The sequence below is a fragment of the Nipponia nippon genome, unplaced genomic scaffold (assembly GCF_047370975.1).
Source record: "Nipponia nippon isolate SJK-2023a ecotype South Korea unplaced genomic scaffold, ASM4737097v1 scaffold_43, whole genome shotgun sequence".
In the NCBI taxonomy this organism is placed as follows: Eukaryota; Metazoa; Chordata; class Aves; order Pelecaniformes; family Threskiornithidae; genus Nipponia; species Nipponia nippon.
The window spans coordinates 350,858-364,474 of NW_028262362.1; the positions used below are offsets into that span (position 1 = coordinate 350,858).

Genomic DNA, 13,617 nt, shown 5'->3' on the forward strand with positions numbered 1-13,617 from the left:
GTCAGGTGTGACGTCAGGAAGCGGCGGCGGGGGGGGGGGGGGCGATCGCTCCCCGCTCGCGTTTTGCCCCAAACCCGGCGAGTTTGGGGCGGGCGGCCGCTGCTCCTCCCCCCCGCGCGGGGGCGCCCTCCGGCCCCGCCCCGCCCCGCCCCGCCAATGCGGCGCGGCGGCGGGCGGTGACGCGCGCGGGCGCGTCACGGCGGCGGCGCCGGCGTCACAGGGCCCGCCCCCGCCCCCCCGGGGTTGCCATGGCAGCGCCCCCCCCCCCCCCCCCCCCCCCCGCGGATGAGCTCACGCGGTGCCGCAGCCCCGAGGGGGGGGGGGTTTGCTCCTCGCGACAAGATGGCGGCGGCGGCGGCTGCAGCGGCGGCGGCGGCGGCGGCGGGCGGAGCGGGGGCCCCCGGCCCCGCGGCTGCCCCCGGCCCAGCCGCCCCCCCGGCCCCCCGCGCCCGCCCGCATCGGCTACTACGAGATCGAGCGGACCATCGGCAAGGGCAACTTCGCCGTCGTCAAGCTGGCCACGCACCTGCTGACCCGGGCCAAGGTGAGGGGCGGGCGGCGGCGGGACGGGGCCCCGCGGCCGGGGCCGGCGGCGGCGAGGGCGGGCGCTGCGCGGCTCCGCTCCGGGCCGGGCCGGGCCGGGCCGGGGCTCCTCGGCGGCGGCGCGGCGCGGCTCGGGTGCGGGCGGCCCCGCCGCCGGCGCGGTGCCCCCGCGCTCGCCCGGTTTGAGCGGGGTCAGCAGGGAGGCGGCGGCGCGGGGGGGGGGCTCGGCGGCCGGGGGGATGCCGCCTGACGTCAGGGGCCGCGCCGCCGAGCGCGGTGGAAGGAAATTCGCCCCGAGCCTCGCCGGGCCACGCAGCGAGCGGCGGGGGGCGAGGAGCGGGGGCCGGCGGAGGGAGCGGCCCGGGTGCCCGGGCCGGCGGCCGCCGCCGCCCCGCTGGCGGGCGGCGGGAGCGACGGTGTCGCCGCCCTGGTCGCGATAACCTCCGTCGCGCCGTGCCCTTCGCGAGGGTCGGTCCGGCGGCGGCCGCACCGGCGTCTTCTCCCGAGGCTGCGGGGCGGTGGAGGCGGCGGCGGGGGGCAGAAGCGGGGCGGGAGGGCGGGAGGGCGGCCGGGACCGGGCGAGCCTCGCCCCAGCCCCGCCGGCCCCGGGGCCGCCCCGGCAGCGCCGCGGGCGCGAGGCTTCGGCGTGCGCCCCGCCGCTGTCCTGCGGCTTTCGAGAGTCGCCCCGGTATCGACGCGTCGGCGCCCGCCCGAAGTCGCTCCCGTTGGCGGAGGCTCTGGCTTTTTCCCTAGACAGCTCGGTAAAATCAGTTTCGGGGGCTGTTTCACCACGGGCGACTTGCCCCCTCCTGGACGGCGCTTCTCGGAATTCACGCGCTTCGAAGGCAGGGGCCGGGTCCCCCTGCGCGGAGCTCGCGCCTGTCGCGGCGAGCCGCGCTCCTGTTCTCGGCCTCCCGAGCCGAGGCCTTTTCCGAGCGGTGCGGTGCGGTGCTCCCTCTGAACTTTGCAAAACGCCCGGGCGGGGGCCGTCCTTTGCGTGGGAACGGCCGGTTTTTTCCGAAGAACGGCAAAAAAAAAAAAAAAAAAAATCTCGTCTGGAAATCCTCCTCCTCGACGTCGACGGGGTTTTACGCGTTGGCTACGGGCGATGGAAGAGGACGCTGAGCTCGAAGAGCTCGTGCTCTGCTCGGCGGCAGTTTGCGCCCCTTTCCGCTGCCGGGGAAGCGGCGGAGGGTGGTTCGTGGGCCGGGGGAGGCTCTTTTCTGGTGGGACGGGGGATTTAGGAGCCGCCTCTGCCCCTCAGCCTGCCGGGGGGCTCGGCGCGCTGGCTCCCCGCGCGGCGAGGGGGAGACGGGAGCCCTCCGAGCTCCGAGCGCTCTCCCAGGCCCCGCGCTGGCGCGACCGCCGTCCGTTCGGCTGCGCCGCTGCCCGGAAGGCCGAGCTGGAGTAGCTCGGAGCTGAAACTTGACCTGGAAGCTTTCTCAGCTGCGAGGTCAGGTTTCCTTTCGAATCCCAGCCCGCGAAGAGGAGCGCGAGCGAGCGGGTTGGGTTTTTTTTGCCTGCAAACGCCGAGCGCTGCTCTTTCGGTGCCTTTCCGTCGCTGCCGGAGCGGGGACGGAGAGAGGAGCCGCTCGTTTCGAGCTCTGGGGCTCACGAGGTCCGAGGGGAGGTATTGGCGTGAAACGCCTTGGAAAGGGCGCGTCTGTACGGGAAGGCTTTTTTGAGTGGCAGCGGGAGCGCGACATAACGCTACCGCCAGCTGCTTTTCGCCGCGGCAATGCTTTTAGTCGTTTGACTTAACGGAAACGAGCGAGAAGAAAGCAAAGCCTTGGCAAAAGGGTCCCATTCAGCCATCTGAAAGAATTCCGTCATCGCCAAACGCAAGCGGAGCCCGGTCGCCGAGCGCGCCGGCAGCCCCTTCCCGAGGCGGTCTCTTCCAGCGGTGGCTGCGTAGGGGAACCGGGCAGCGTTCGAACGCAGCCAACCAAATCCCCGCGCAAGCGCGACCCCGCGTCACGTTCTCTTAGAGGAAAGCTGGTTTGCTCGTCGCGGCCCCTCCTCGGGAGCCGCGCTCGTCCGACGTCTCGAAAGGGCTTCCGGCGCGAACGTCTGCGTAGGCTTAAACGTGCGCCGTACCCTGTCCTTTTAGACCTTTTCGAGAGGGAGGGGTTAACAGCCGCCAAGGCTTGCCCTCCTTGCCGCCCCTGAATTTAAAGGTGGTCTGCTGACGAGGCGCTGGAGTCTGTTTTCCTCTCCTGCCGACGCCTGCCGGGTCGAGCGGGCTTTGCCGTGACATCTGAAGCTAACGGCTCGAGCGTGCCGGGCCCGCGGCCCCCGTTCCCCGAAACAAGACGGGCGGAGAATAGCTTGGTGCCCGTTCCCGTGTGAAAGGAGCGGGATTTGTCTCGCCGTTCCGAAAGCGAGGACTGCGTTTATTTGCAGAGAGGAGGAGGAGAGCGTGCGCTGCGCGCCCCCGGCTCCAGCGCTCTGGCACGTACTGCTGACACAGAGCGCCGCAGTTTACGTATCGCTGGATTTCACAAGTTGAATGCGGGTCAGCAGTGTCGGGGACGCTAACGAGAGGGAACGTTAATCACCCTAAAGGGCAGGAGGCCTGTGTTCATAATTGTCTCTCTCTGCTGGAGCCGATGAAATGGAAGGGAACAGTCGACAATTTATGTATTAACCAAGCCGGCGATTTACATTCCGGCCCTCGTTATGCAAAGTCGGAATCCGGTGCTCTGTGAGAGAGAGCTCTTCTGGTGGCCGGACAGGAACCGGAGCCGCTGCTCTGGCGGGGATTAATCGGGCACCTGCAGGATATCTCGCCGCATCTCGCCCTTTCTGTTTCCTGCCTTCTGTCCCCCTTCCCTTCGTCTCTCCTCGTCTTTCTTTCACGAGAAACCCTTTCTTCTTTCTCTTCTAAAAACCTCCCGAGCCACCTACTGAATGAATTGTTCTCCGCGCAGTTTCCACTTACAAATCATCCGAGCGACGCCGTTAGAATGCCAGCTCCGTTCGGGCACCGGCGTTGTTTTTAACGCCACCTTTTTTCGTACGGGTCGGCGGGCGTCCCTCAGCAGGAAGGGGGGGCTTCGCGGACGCGCCGGGGAGCGCGGACCTCGTGTCCCCCTGCTCGTTGGAGGTGGGCTTGCAGTCTTGAGGCGCGGCTGGGGATGAGGAGGGAGGAGAGGGGCCGCCGTGGCTGCCGTGCAACGCCGACGGCTCGCTCTGCTGTGCTTGTTCCCTCCCTTCGGCCGGCTACGGCGTGCCTGGGGACCCGGCCACGCCGCGGAGCGCGCCCGCCGCCGTCGAACTTGCCCCTCTGGTGTCGGCGCGAGGGATACGTTACTGTGAACGTGAGGCCTTCCCTTAGCCTGTGAGTTCAGCCCGTGGCGCCGCGCCTGCCGAGCGCTTCGCTGGGAGACGAGTCTGAAGTTTCGCCCCCGTTTTCCTCTTGAAGCGGAGGTGAGAATTCACAGTCCCGGGAGAACGCGGCTGCCTCCCGAGTCCAGCGACCTTCCTGCTGCGCTGTCCGAACTTCTTCCGGGCTGGCTGTCCGCTTATTTCTGAGTTCCCGAGCGTTTTAAATGCTGGCTAGGTAACGGACAAAGCTAGGAGCAAGTTGGACGAGTTGTGCGTAATGGCATCCTGTTTAAGGGGCTACCTGGAGGTGTTTTATTGGAGAATAGCCCAAACCTGTGGTGCTTTAATCCTCGGCCGAACGTAGCCCTTCTTCCACCAGCACAAACGCAACTGGAGGCAGGCTAGAATCAAGCTGATTTCCCCCCCCCCTTAGTTTTTTTAAGGAGCTGAGCCTCTTCCGCGGAATAGGAGGCATCTGCTTTTATTTGGAGAGGACGTTCCCGCCCGTGAGAGAACCGGCTCAGTTTCTGTGGCTCGTCTTTGGGGGAGCGGGGGTCACGTCAGCGGAGCAAAGTTTGGGCTGAAATTCGTGGAGGTGGGCGCTGTGGCACTTCAAGCCGGGATAAAAATCCAGCCGGTAGACTTCACTGATCGTTAGGCTTGGCTGCTCTGGTGGGAACCGGGCTCGATTTGGCACGCTCGGGTCGCGGAACGCGGGGGGCTCAAGAAGCCCGGACGAACTTTTCTCTCTCCTCAAAGCGCGAAGCGCTCTCAGCCTCGTGGGTGGGAAAGTCTCGGCGGCTGCTCTGTCCTGCTCTTCCCTCCCTGCGGCGTGCAGCAACGGGGCACGTGGCCGCGGGATGACCGCGGGTCCTTCCTCCGGTCGGCGCGCCCGGTGCGATCGTCCCCGAGGCGGCTGCGTGCCGGCGCGTGCCGTGACTCGCCGTCGTCACGCCAAATGGAAGTTGTTCAATACTGGTGCTGCTCGTTTTGTGACGAGCCGCGTCAGGGCCTCGCGCGGTCGCCTTTTTTTAATCGTTTTCCTTTTCTTTTTCGGTGTTTGTTGGTGCTTCACCTGTCCCGCCTCTTATTTCTCTCGGCCGTAAGAAGGGCTGGTGGTTGCGGATGGCCGATTCCTCAGGCATCTGCTACCCCGCTGCTCGCGTGGCCTCTCTGCTCGTCGTTTCTGTGCTGCGGAAGAGTTGTGTGTTGGTTCCCGTTCGGCGCGGGGATTTGGTAAAGGCCCGAAAGCTAGAAACGGACTTCGGCTAAGCACGGGTGCCACGGCGGGGATAAGAGGGAGTATTTCTTAGACCTCACAGGGGCGTTAGCGCCATCGACCGCAGGGCGAAGTAGCGACGCTGTACGTCTCGTTAACAGCGTTCTCGCTGTAGCAAATAACATGTGAATACCGAGAGCTTAATGCGAGAGCACTATTCAGTTTGAGACCAGGCTGCTTCTTGACGAGTCTGACGGTGCAGAGAGGTAGAAAGGGGGCCAGGAGAGCCAGCTGACGCGGTGGTAACGTTCCTGCAGGGGCAGGGGGAACGAATGGGCCCCGGGGCGCCGGCCCTGCCTGCAGCCTCGTCGGGCGGGGGGAGCAGCCCGAAAGAGCCAAGATAATTGGAGCCAAGGAAAAGTAGGCGCCGCTGACGGGAGCGGGAGGGGGAACGGCTGCGACGCAAAAGGGGTCGGTGTCTTGCAAAGGTGCTGTGAATGCTGCGGGGGCCTAATTGGGGTTTCTCGAGCCTGTGCTCTCATTTGTCTTTGAAGGAGGAATGGCGTGAGAAGGAAATACGGAGCCGCCAGTGTGCTGCTGGGAGGCCGGCCTCCTTGGGCATTGGGTATTCTCACAGGGAAGCAGCCGCTAAACTCCTTTTTCCCCACGTGCCCTCGCTGGGTCGTGCATCGGCCTCGTGCCATCGCCACAGAAATCCGCTAGCCCCCGCAGCTCGCCCCGTCTTGCTCTCCTCGAGGCGGTTGCGTAACGACCGTATCCTTCCCCCCCCCCCGAAAGCAGAGCTGTAGGAATTTGCTCCAGCGCTGCCGGCAGAGCGGAAGCTCCAGTTTGTAGTGGCACTTCTGCCTGGCTGAAGAGATTCCGGTGTGAATTCTGACTTCCCCTTGCGAGCGCGATGGGCGCTGTCGTCCGTCAGTCAGTCCCGCTGTCGTCCGTCAGTCCCGCTGTCGTCCGCACGGCGCGAGCAAGGTGCTGCCTTCAGCCGAACGTACGCGAGCGAGGGTTAGACTGACTCGAGTGCCTGCCCTTGGAGCTTGCCCGGGTTTCGGTAGAGCAATTTGGAAACTCTCTAGCGAAGCCACTGTAGCCGTTCATTCCAGCCAGGGCCTTTCTGCTGATCCCGGTCCAGGGCTTTGATACGCTGCCGTTAACGCTTCAGCGAAGAAACCGCTGAAGGCTGCTTCGTTACTAGTCATTATGTGTCTTTTTCTAGTAACTCTGACCCCAGGTCTCTATCGTTGAGGCTAAACCTCACCCTCTCTCTTAAATGGCCATCAAAGGGGTTCCATAAAAAGGGAATTACGTGGCTTCAGCCAAGTTTCAAAGTAGTCGAATCATGCTAACCCACACAAACAAACTCCCACACTCGGTGGAACCGACACGTTGAGCTCAAAAATAGCGCAGCGTTTGCCTGCGTGTGCGGGGGGAGCCGAGCCGAGCTCCGCTCCGCTCGTCCGCAGCGTTCAGAGGACGGGCAGGAGCTCCTGGGGCAGCCCGGCCGTCCGCCGGCGAGGGGGATCTCGCTGGGAGCCCGTCGGCTTTCCCGTGGCGTGCCTTGCCGGACCTTGCCCTGGAGAGTTTTAATTCTTGCAGAGCGCGTGTCCTGATGGCGCTGAAATGTCGCCGTTGCTTCTGGTCATCCTGGCGGCCTCTGCGTCCCGCGGCGGGGACGATTACCCGCCTGGGCAGCTGCAATTTGGGTACGGGGTTCTCTTACCGTGGAAGAACCGCCGAGAAGGCCTGGTCCTTGCCCAGTCGGGGTGTCTTCGGAGCGGCTCCAGCGTCCCGCCGGGCGAGGCGCAGAGCTCCCCTACGGGGAAGCGGGCTCAAGTCTGCAGTCTGTGGCCACGGCAGCTTCGGGTATTGCTGTAACTTGGTTATCGTGTGCCGGTGGTGGGAGTGCAGAGGCTCTTCCTGAGAGCGTTTTGGTCGTTTGGGTCTGAAATGAAAGCGACGGTATAAACACGAGCGCTGGTTTCGCGCCCCGTAGCTGGAGCGCCCGAAGGCGTTCAGCCGCTGGGCCGTGCAGGGCGGCTGTCAGAGGCGAACGCTTCGCTGGGAAGACCTCCCCGCGGGAGTCGGGGCTCCCGAGAAGCCGCACGAAGGAGCCGGCGGGCAGGCGCCGCGGGAGAGCGCCGCGGGGACGTGGGTGAGCGTACGAAACGCTCCTGGCGCGGTGGAAGGTGGGGCGCGATTCGCCTGGCTTTGGACGTGAGTGCCTGGGGCGGGCCGGCGGGAGAAGGAGGCTTGCCTGGATGGAGGGTGGTTCAGCCCACCCGAAAATGGGTCAGCTGCGCGGAATCGCCCGTTTCTTCCCGGGGACGGGAGCGGGAGCCTGGCGTGGCCGACCTCGCGCAGCAAGGCAGCCGAGTCCTGCCTCGGCCGCCTGCGCAGGGCCCGCTCGCGGAAGCGCTCTGTGCGCGTTGCGTTATTGTCTGGGTCTGCGGGTGGGCGAGGTGGCCGGCCTGAATTTTGGAACCGTGTAACGCAGAAGATGACGGCGTCGTTGACAGTCCGAGTTAACGTTTTCCCTGTGGCTCAGTATCTCCCGGACGTTCGCTGCTTTCGTGTATGGTTTGGCAATGGGAAGCTCTGCCTTCAACTTCTTCAAGCGTCTGATGCAGTTGTAGTACATTAATTATCGAGTTTTGAAGATCGTTTAGAAGAAAAGGAGTCTCTGTAGGGTATCGGCGTGCGACTGCGGGCCCGGAGCTGGAGGCTAGAGCGGTTTGACAGAGAGCCAGGCGCAGGACGACTGTCAGAGCTCCATTAGGAGAACGCACGCCTTGGCGCTACTGGGAATAAACGCGAATGTGGGGCTGCGGCAGCAGATTAAAGTATTTCAATTAAAGTCTGGATTTGGAGGCTGCGTACGTCTGCTGCCTTTCAGCAAACAGATGGATGTTTCGTGTCTCCTTCCAGTAACTCTTAAAATACGGTTGGTCCTGTCGGGAGTAGCTTTGAGTGAGACGGACCCAGCGAAGCGTTTTCACGGCTGAGAAAGCGCGCGCGGATTTCTGCACCAGAAGGGAAGGCAAATTTTTGTAAGGTTTTTCCTTACCTAAGGGGGTCTCTCCCAGCTTGTGCTCGCTCTTTGCCTGACTCGGACTTTCAGCTATATCGCTTCTTGGGCAGCCTCTTCCCATCCGCAGCGTGTTACGGGCAGAAATACGCCTGCAGCGTGCGTAGAGGCGTAACAGCAACGGGCCTGTGAAAGAACCATGGCCATCGCGGGGCGGGGGGGGGGGGGGGGGGCGTTTTTTAAGGCTCGGGCACCTACTGCCATTTAGCCTGAAGTGTTTCTGAGTTTTTTGCCTGCCTCCAGGCTCATCAGGTAGTTCCAGGTGTGTTTCTGGTCGCTCTGGGGGGGACGGCGTCTTTTCAAGCCCTAAGGCTTCTTGCTGGTGGGCAAAGGCACCTGAATTGAAGCTGATGAGGCTTCACCTGAAAGCTGATTGTAGCCTTTCACAACATCTAAGGCCTTTTAAGGGAAGGAATGCGTTGACCAGCTGTATGTCATTGTGTGTGATCAGATAACAGGCTGAACTGCAGCAGCCATCCTCATTCGAAGCCGGTTCCCGCCCCGGGATGGAGGGATGCGGTCGGCCCCAGGGATGGAGGGACCGCCTCTGGGACGGAGGGATGCGGTCGGCCCCGGGATGGAGGGATGCGGTCCGCCCCGGGATGGAGGGACCGCCTCTGGGACGGAGGGATGCGGTCGGCCCCGGGACGGAGGGATGCGGTCTGCTCAGGTGTGGTGCTGCTGGTGACCCTTGCTAGGGCAGCCTGCGCGCGTGCGGCGAGGAGAGGTAGGCGTAGCTGTTCAGAGCTACGGGGATACGGGCTGCGTTATAATGACGGGGAAGAAACTAGGTGTGAAAAAGCCTCTCGTCCTCCACGTGCCTAAATTCTTGCAAAGACGTTTGTCCGTGCTTTCCTTTAGCTAGCGATGCCACTTTTCATGGCGTGTTTCTTCTCTTCTCCTCTTTGCTGTCCCTTCAGTAGAGGTTTTATGCTGACCTTTGCCTTGAGGTCCAGGCAGTTGCCAGCTAAACTGCTCAGCTACCAGCCGGTCTGTTGGCTGGCTAAATCTTGGAGCGTCTGCTCCCTGGGTTTGTGCACCACCGCGACGGAAAGAGGCACCGATCTCTACCCTTGTCTGTAGTTACCTCTGCGCTGAAAGAATTAGCGCTATCGACAACGTTTGCCTCGTGGCCCCTTACCCTAACAGCAGGACCGCGTTTCTGTGCTTTCCTAGATTTTAGTTTAGGCTCAGCAGCGGTAACTGAAGGCGAAAAGCGTTAGTCTTTGCGCTTAGTCTTTCCTCTCCAGATGTGCTGGTAGGAGATCCTCGGCCTGTAATCTTGCAAGTGGCTGTGTGCCGGTTATCGGCCGGACTGGCGTGCCGCTGAGGGAGAGGGCTCCCGGCCGCGGCCGCTCCCGGCTTGGCTCAGGCTGCCCGCTCGCGCTGGCCGTGCGGCTCGCTGGAGCCCCTCGGGCTGCGGCGGGGCATCGCCCTGGCCTTTCCCCTGCCTAGGAGGACGGAAGGGATAACGTGCCGCTTGATTTACGGTCGGTTTTCTCCTTACCGGCTGGCCAGAAGACAATCGCGTTCTTTTGCGGGAAGCTTCTACCGCGTCTGGCGTCTTCTGCGTCCCCGAGGCTGGTAACAGCTGTGGCTGGTTTCAGCAGCGTTTGCGGTCGTGGGGCTTCCCCCTGCTCCTCCCAGTAAGACTGATTATTATATAGCTTAGCTCGTACTACTGTTTATTTTTTGCGCACGTAAATGTGCCATTAAACAAATAGAATCGCTACCCAGTAGCCGTTAAGGAATAGGTTCTTCGCTGTACAAAGCCCATCTATGTTCTTGCGTCTCGAGCGTTTAGACACAGTGAGACGGTTGTCAGTTATACAGCAACTGTTTGTTTTCGAGCCCAATCTCATTGGAAACCAATAAAAATCATTCTGATTCGTTCTGCCTACGAGGATTTTAATATTTGGCTTCTGCGGTGGCTGTTTTTCACCTGAGCTGCTTTGGGAAGCGCAAGATGAAAAAAAAAAAAAACCAAACCAACCAAACAAAAAACAAAACCAAAGGCTTTTCCTTTCTGCTGGTTCCTTCAGCTCTTTTATATTATTAGAAACAAAATACGAAGTTGGCGGGGGAGAAGGAAATCACGGTAGCTACCTCCACGAGCTCGCTGGGGCGTGGGTGCCGCGCGCCCACCGCCCCGGCAGAGCGGCAGGGGATGCGCGTTTCCCGCAGCAGCCGCGGGCCGCGGGGAAACCTGCGCTTAGTCAGAAGAAAATACCCATGTTTTTTCATCCAAGCTGAGGCTCCCGTCACACAGTAAAAAGACAAGCGCAGACTGACTATCGGTATTTTCCGACCCAGTAGGCGCTTCTGCAGTTTCCGAGTCATTTGCTAGACATGTGGGCCTTAATCTCTACTTTCCGTTGTTTGTGCGTGCGCCGCGCTGTTGGTCCCGGTTCGGCCCCGCAGACAAAACCGGGTCGTCGTTTTCCCTTACCGCTGGGCTAGTCGGGCACGCGGTTCGTGCCTTCACGTCAGCTCAAAGGAAAACAGGCTGGTTCGGGAATTGCGGGATGGGATGCGAGACTGTACCGCCTCTTTTTAAGACGCGGGCGGGATGCGGCCTCTAATGATGAGGGTCGTTAAATTGTCCGGTTCCTTTTGATACGTTTTCGGGGAAGCCTGTGCGTTGTCCCGTAGCGGCGAGTTTCCTGGAGAAGCACGCCCGTCGGTCCGTCGTTTTTGCTGGCCGTGGTCGCTCCTGCGTGCTCTGCTCCTAACCCGACGACAGCAAGGCAAGCAAGCAGTCCTGCAAAGATGTTTCGGAAGCGGCGCTGGTAGAGCCCGTGGAACGACGTCGGGTTCGTACCCAGTGTTGTCTTTGGGAAAACTTCAGCTGAGAATCTTAGAGCTGCTCGAGAACACGCGGAAGCGGATCGTCCTTTGTGTGCAAATACTGTTTGTTTGTTTTTCTCAGGGCCCGAGGTTAATGGGTGACTCTTGCAAGAGGCTGTAGACGCGCAAGGGATTTACTGACCGCGCTTCAGCGTCCCCAGGATAGGGGAGCAGCTGTTAGCAGGCCTTGCTAAAACACGCTGTGGGAAAGGGCAGGCCGAAAATTCACGTTTGGTTCGAGGATGTCAGCGTGCTTTACTCCGAGCAGAATCGCACGTTCTGCGTTGCGGATCAGGGCTTACAAAACTCCTGCCTAGTTTCGGCGATCCGAGCTCTCGCCAGCCAGCGCGGGAGCACGCGCGACAGCAGGGACTGGGCGCGCCAGGTTTGGCCGTCGGCTTGTCCCGAGGCCGGGATTACCGCTTGTCGCAATCAAAATCAGGACAGGCGCGCGCGTTTTTCTTCTAGAGCGGCGGTTTTGGACGATGATCAAATTCCTCGAACTTTCGCGGGGCTTAATTTAAAGGCAGGTGGGTTTAGGATGCAAGGGAAGCCCTTCAAAAGTATATCGCATCTCGCGGGTCCTGAGAAAACGGGAACGGGGTAGCTAAGCCGTCCTGCTACGGAAGAGGGAAGAGAGGCTGCGTTTGCCAGAGGCGTAACTGAAGCTGCCGCGAGAAGCGCCGCTGGCAGCGGGACCGGGCAGGGGCGGCGCGCGGCCCCGTCCCTTCTTCCTTTGCGGGGGCGGCGGCGGGGCTCCTTGTCGCCGTCCTGACCGGCAGCCAGTCGCAAAGCGTCGGCCGTTGGCGGCGCGGCAGGAAACTGGCGGGAAAACGAAACGGGTCGGAGCTTTCGCCGTGGCGGCGAAGCCCCGCTCGCAGCGCGGCGAGACGAAAGCGGGGCAGGTCCGCGCCGAGCGAGGTGGGAGCTCCCCGAGGCTGCGCGCCTGCGCCTCTCCGAAGCCCGCCCCTTAGTCCTGGGCGAGGAAAGCTGCCTTCGCTCGACAGGGCCGGTAAGGTGACGGCGAACTTCAGGATTGAGCGTCGGGGACGAGGAGCGAGGTCTGCTGATCTCATTCTTGCTTCAGCGAAGCGTCTGACTCGCTTTTCAAAGGCTGCAGCGGATGGGAACGTTTTATAAACTCCAAACAGTCATTCAGATTGTTTACCTTTCCTTGATCATTGCTTGTAAATAACAGAGAGCGGTTGTGAGACTGCTTTGCAGGACAGCGCCCAAGTTAGTTGCTTAATCCTTAGGCTCTCTCTTGGATTTGTAAACAGTCGGCGGGTTGCACTCGCACCAAGCCGCGTTCTGATGGCACGCCAGCAGCTCGTTCATCTGTCTGCTCGTTCCGCGCGTTCCAGCCTTTTGAGCTCTTCGGTGAGGTCAGCGGGAAACGGGCTGAGCGGCGCTGACGTCATCGCTGAGGCGCGGAAGAGCTGTCTCGGCTCCTGTCCGCCCCGACAGCGTCCCCCGACACGGCTTCTCCCCGCGAGGCTGGGCCATCCCCGGCCGGGCCCCAGGTCGCGGCGGAATGAACGGCGGCGGGCTCCGAGCGATGCTGCTGCTCAGAAGTTGTTTTCCTCGTAATCGAGCGGGATATTAAAAGCTTTACGGTTTATAGTTACAGGCGTTGCTCTGGCCGGCGGAGCGTCGAAATGGATACGGCGATTACTGCTGGGCTCGTCACGGGTTGTGACTCTCACATGCTTCGCGAGGCAGAAGTGGAAGTCGCTGGAGGAGCGCCACCAGCGAGGCGGGCGTCGGAGCCGGGCCGGGCGCTGCCGTGGCTCCGGAGGGGCGGGGGGCGCGGTGCCGGGCAGGCGGTCCTGCGCCCGCCTGTCGCGAGCCCTTCGCAGGGCGAGCAAAGAGGTTGCAGCCGGGCTGTCGGTTTTGCAGAGCCCAAATATGAAAAGAAAAGGAAAAGCAACTTTAGAAGTGCTATGAGGGCAAGAACGTTTTGTACAATTTGCTTATTCCTGTCATCTTCTCTTTGAATTTGTCCTCAAGGCAAGAGCCGCAGCTGAAGTAGGGTTTTTCCTCTTTCTAGCGCTGCATTTTGCCCGTCTGCTTTACATTTTCTGCTTTTCAGTCTCCTAGCATTAGAACCGACTTCACCGTTTCATCGTAGAGACCGGTCTTTCCCCGAACACGGTTTACAGTCACGTTTAATAAACGCACGCGCGTACGCTCGGTCGACAGCTTCTCCTTCAGCGACGGCGCGGAGCTGCGCGGGAGCCGTGCCCGGAGCGGCCTGGCTGGCGTGGCGTGGCGTGACCTGTCGGGACGTGCAGCGGTGACCAGGTCCGGGCGTCTCGGCCCTCGGCGGGGAAACGCTGCTTCCTGGCGGATTTGCATCCCAAGCCCTAAGTCAGCAGTTTGGGGTTTTGGGCGGTGGGGTGCCCTGGCTTGTTCCAGTGAGTCATCATTCAAATAGTCACCAGAGCAAACGTGCTTGTCCAAACAAGAGGAGCTCTGCCCAGGCACCCAAGCAGGCTATTTGAAAGCAAGTTACGTGTCTCGGAGGTAAACGGCAAAGCGCTTTTCGTTTTACCACGTGCAGGGCTCCAAACTGGAA

At 61.8% G+C, this 13,617-nt stretch overlaps 1 protein-coding gene across 4 annotated transcripts in view; it reads left to right on the top strand.

Moving 5' to 3' along the window:
• SIK3 (SIK family kinase 3) overlaps window positions 1–13,617 on the top strand; it is an 88,597-nt gene that overhangs the window by 1,534 nt on the left and 73,446 nt on the right. For 3 of the 4 annotated variants that reach the window (XM_087778309.1, XM_087778310.1, XM_087778311.1), the window contains exon 1: window positions 368–544. The exons of the other annotated variant lie outside the window; for it this stretch is intronic. The gene's annotated coding sequence lies outside the window, so the exon portion shown is untranslated. Of the gene's footprint in view, window positions 1–367; window positions 545–13,617 lie in introns of those variants that run through there. 4 annotated transcript variants of the gene reach the window in all.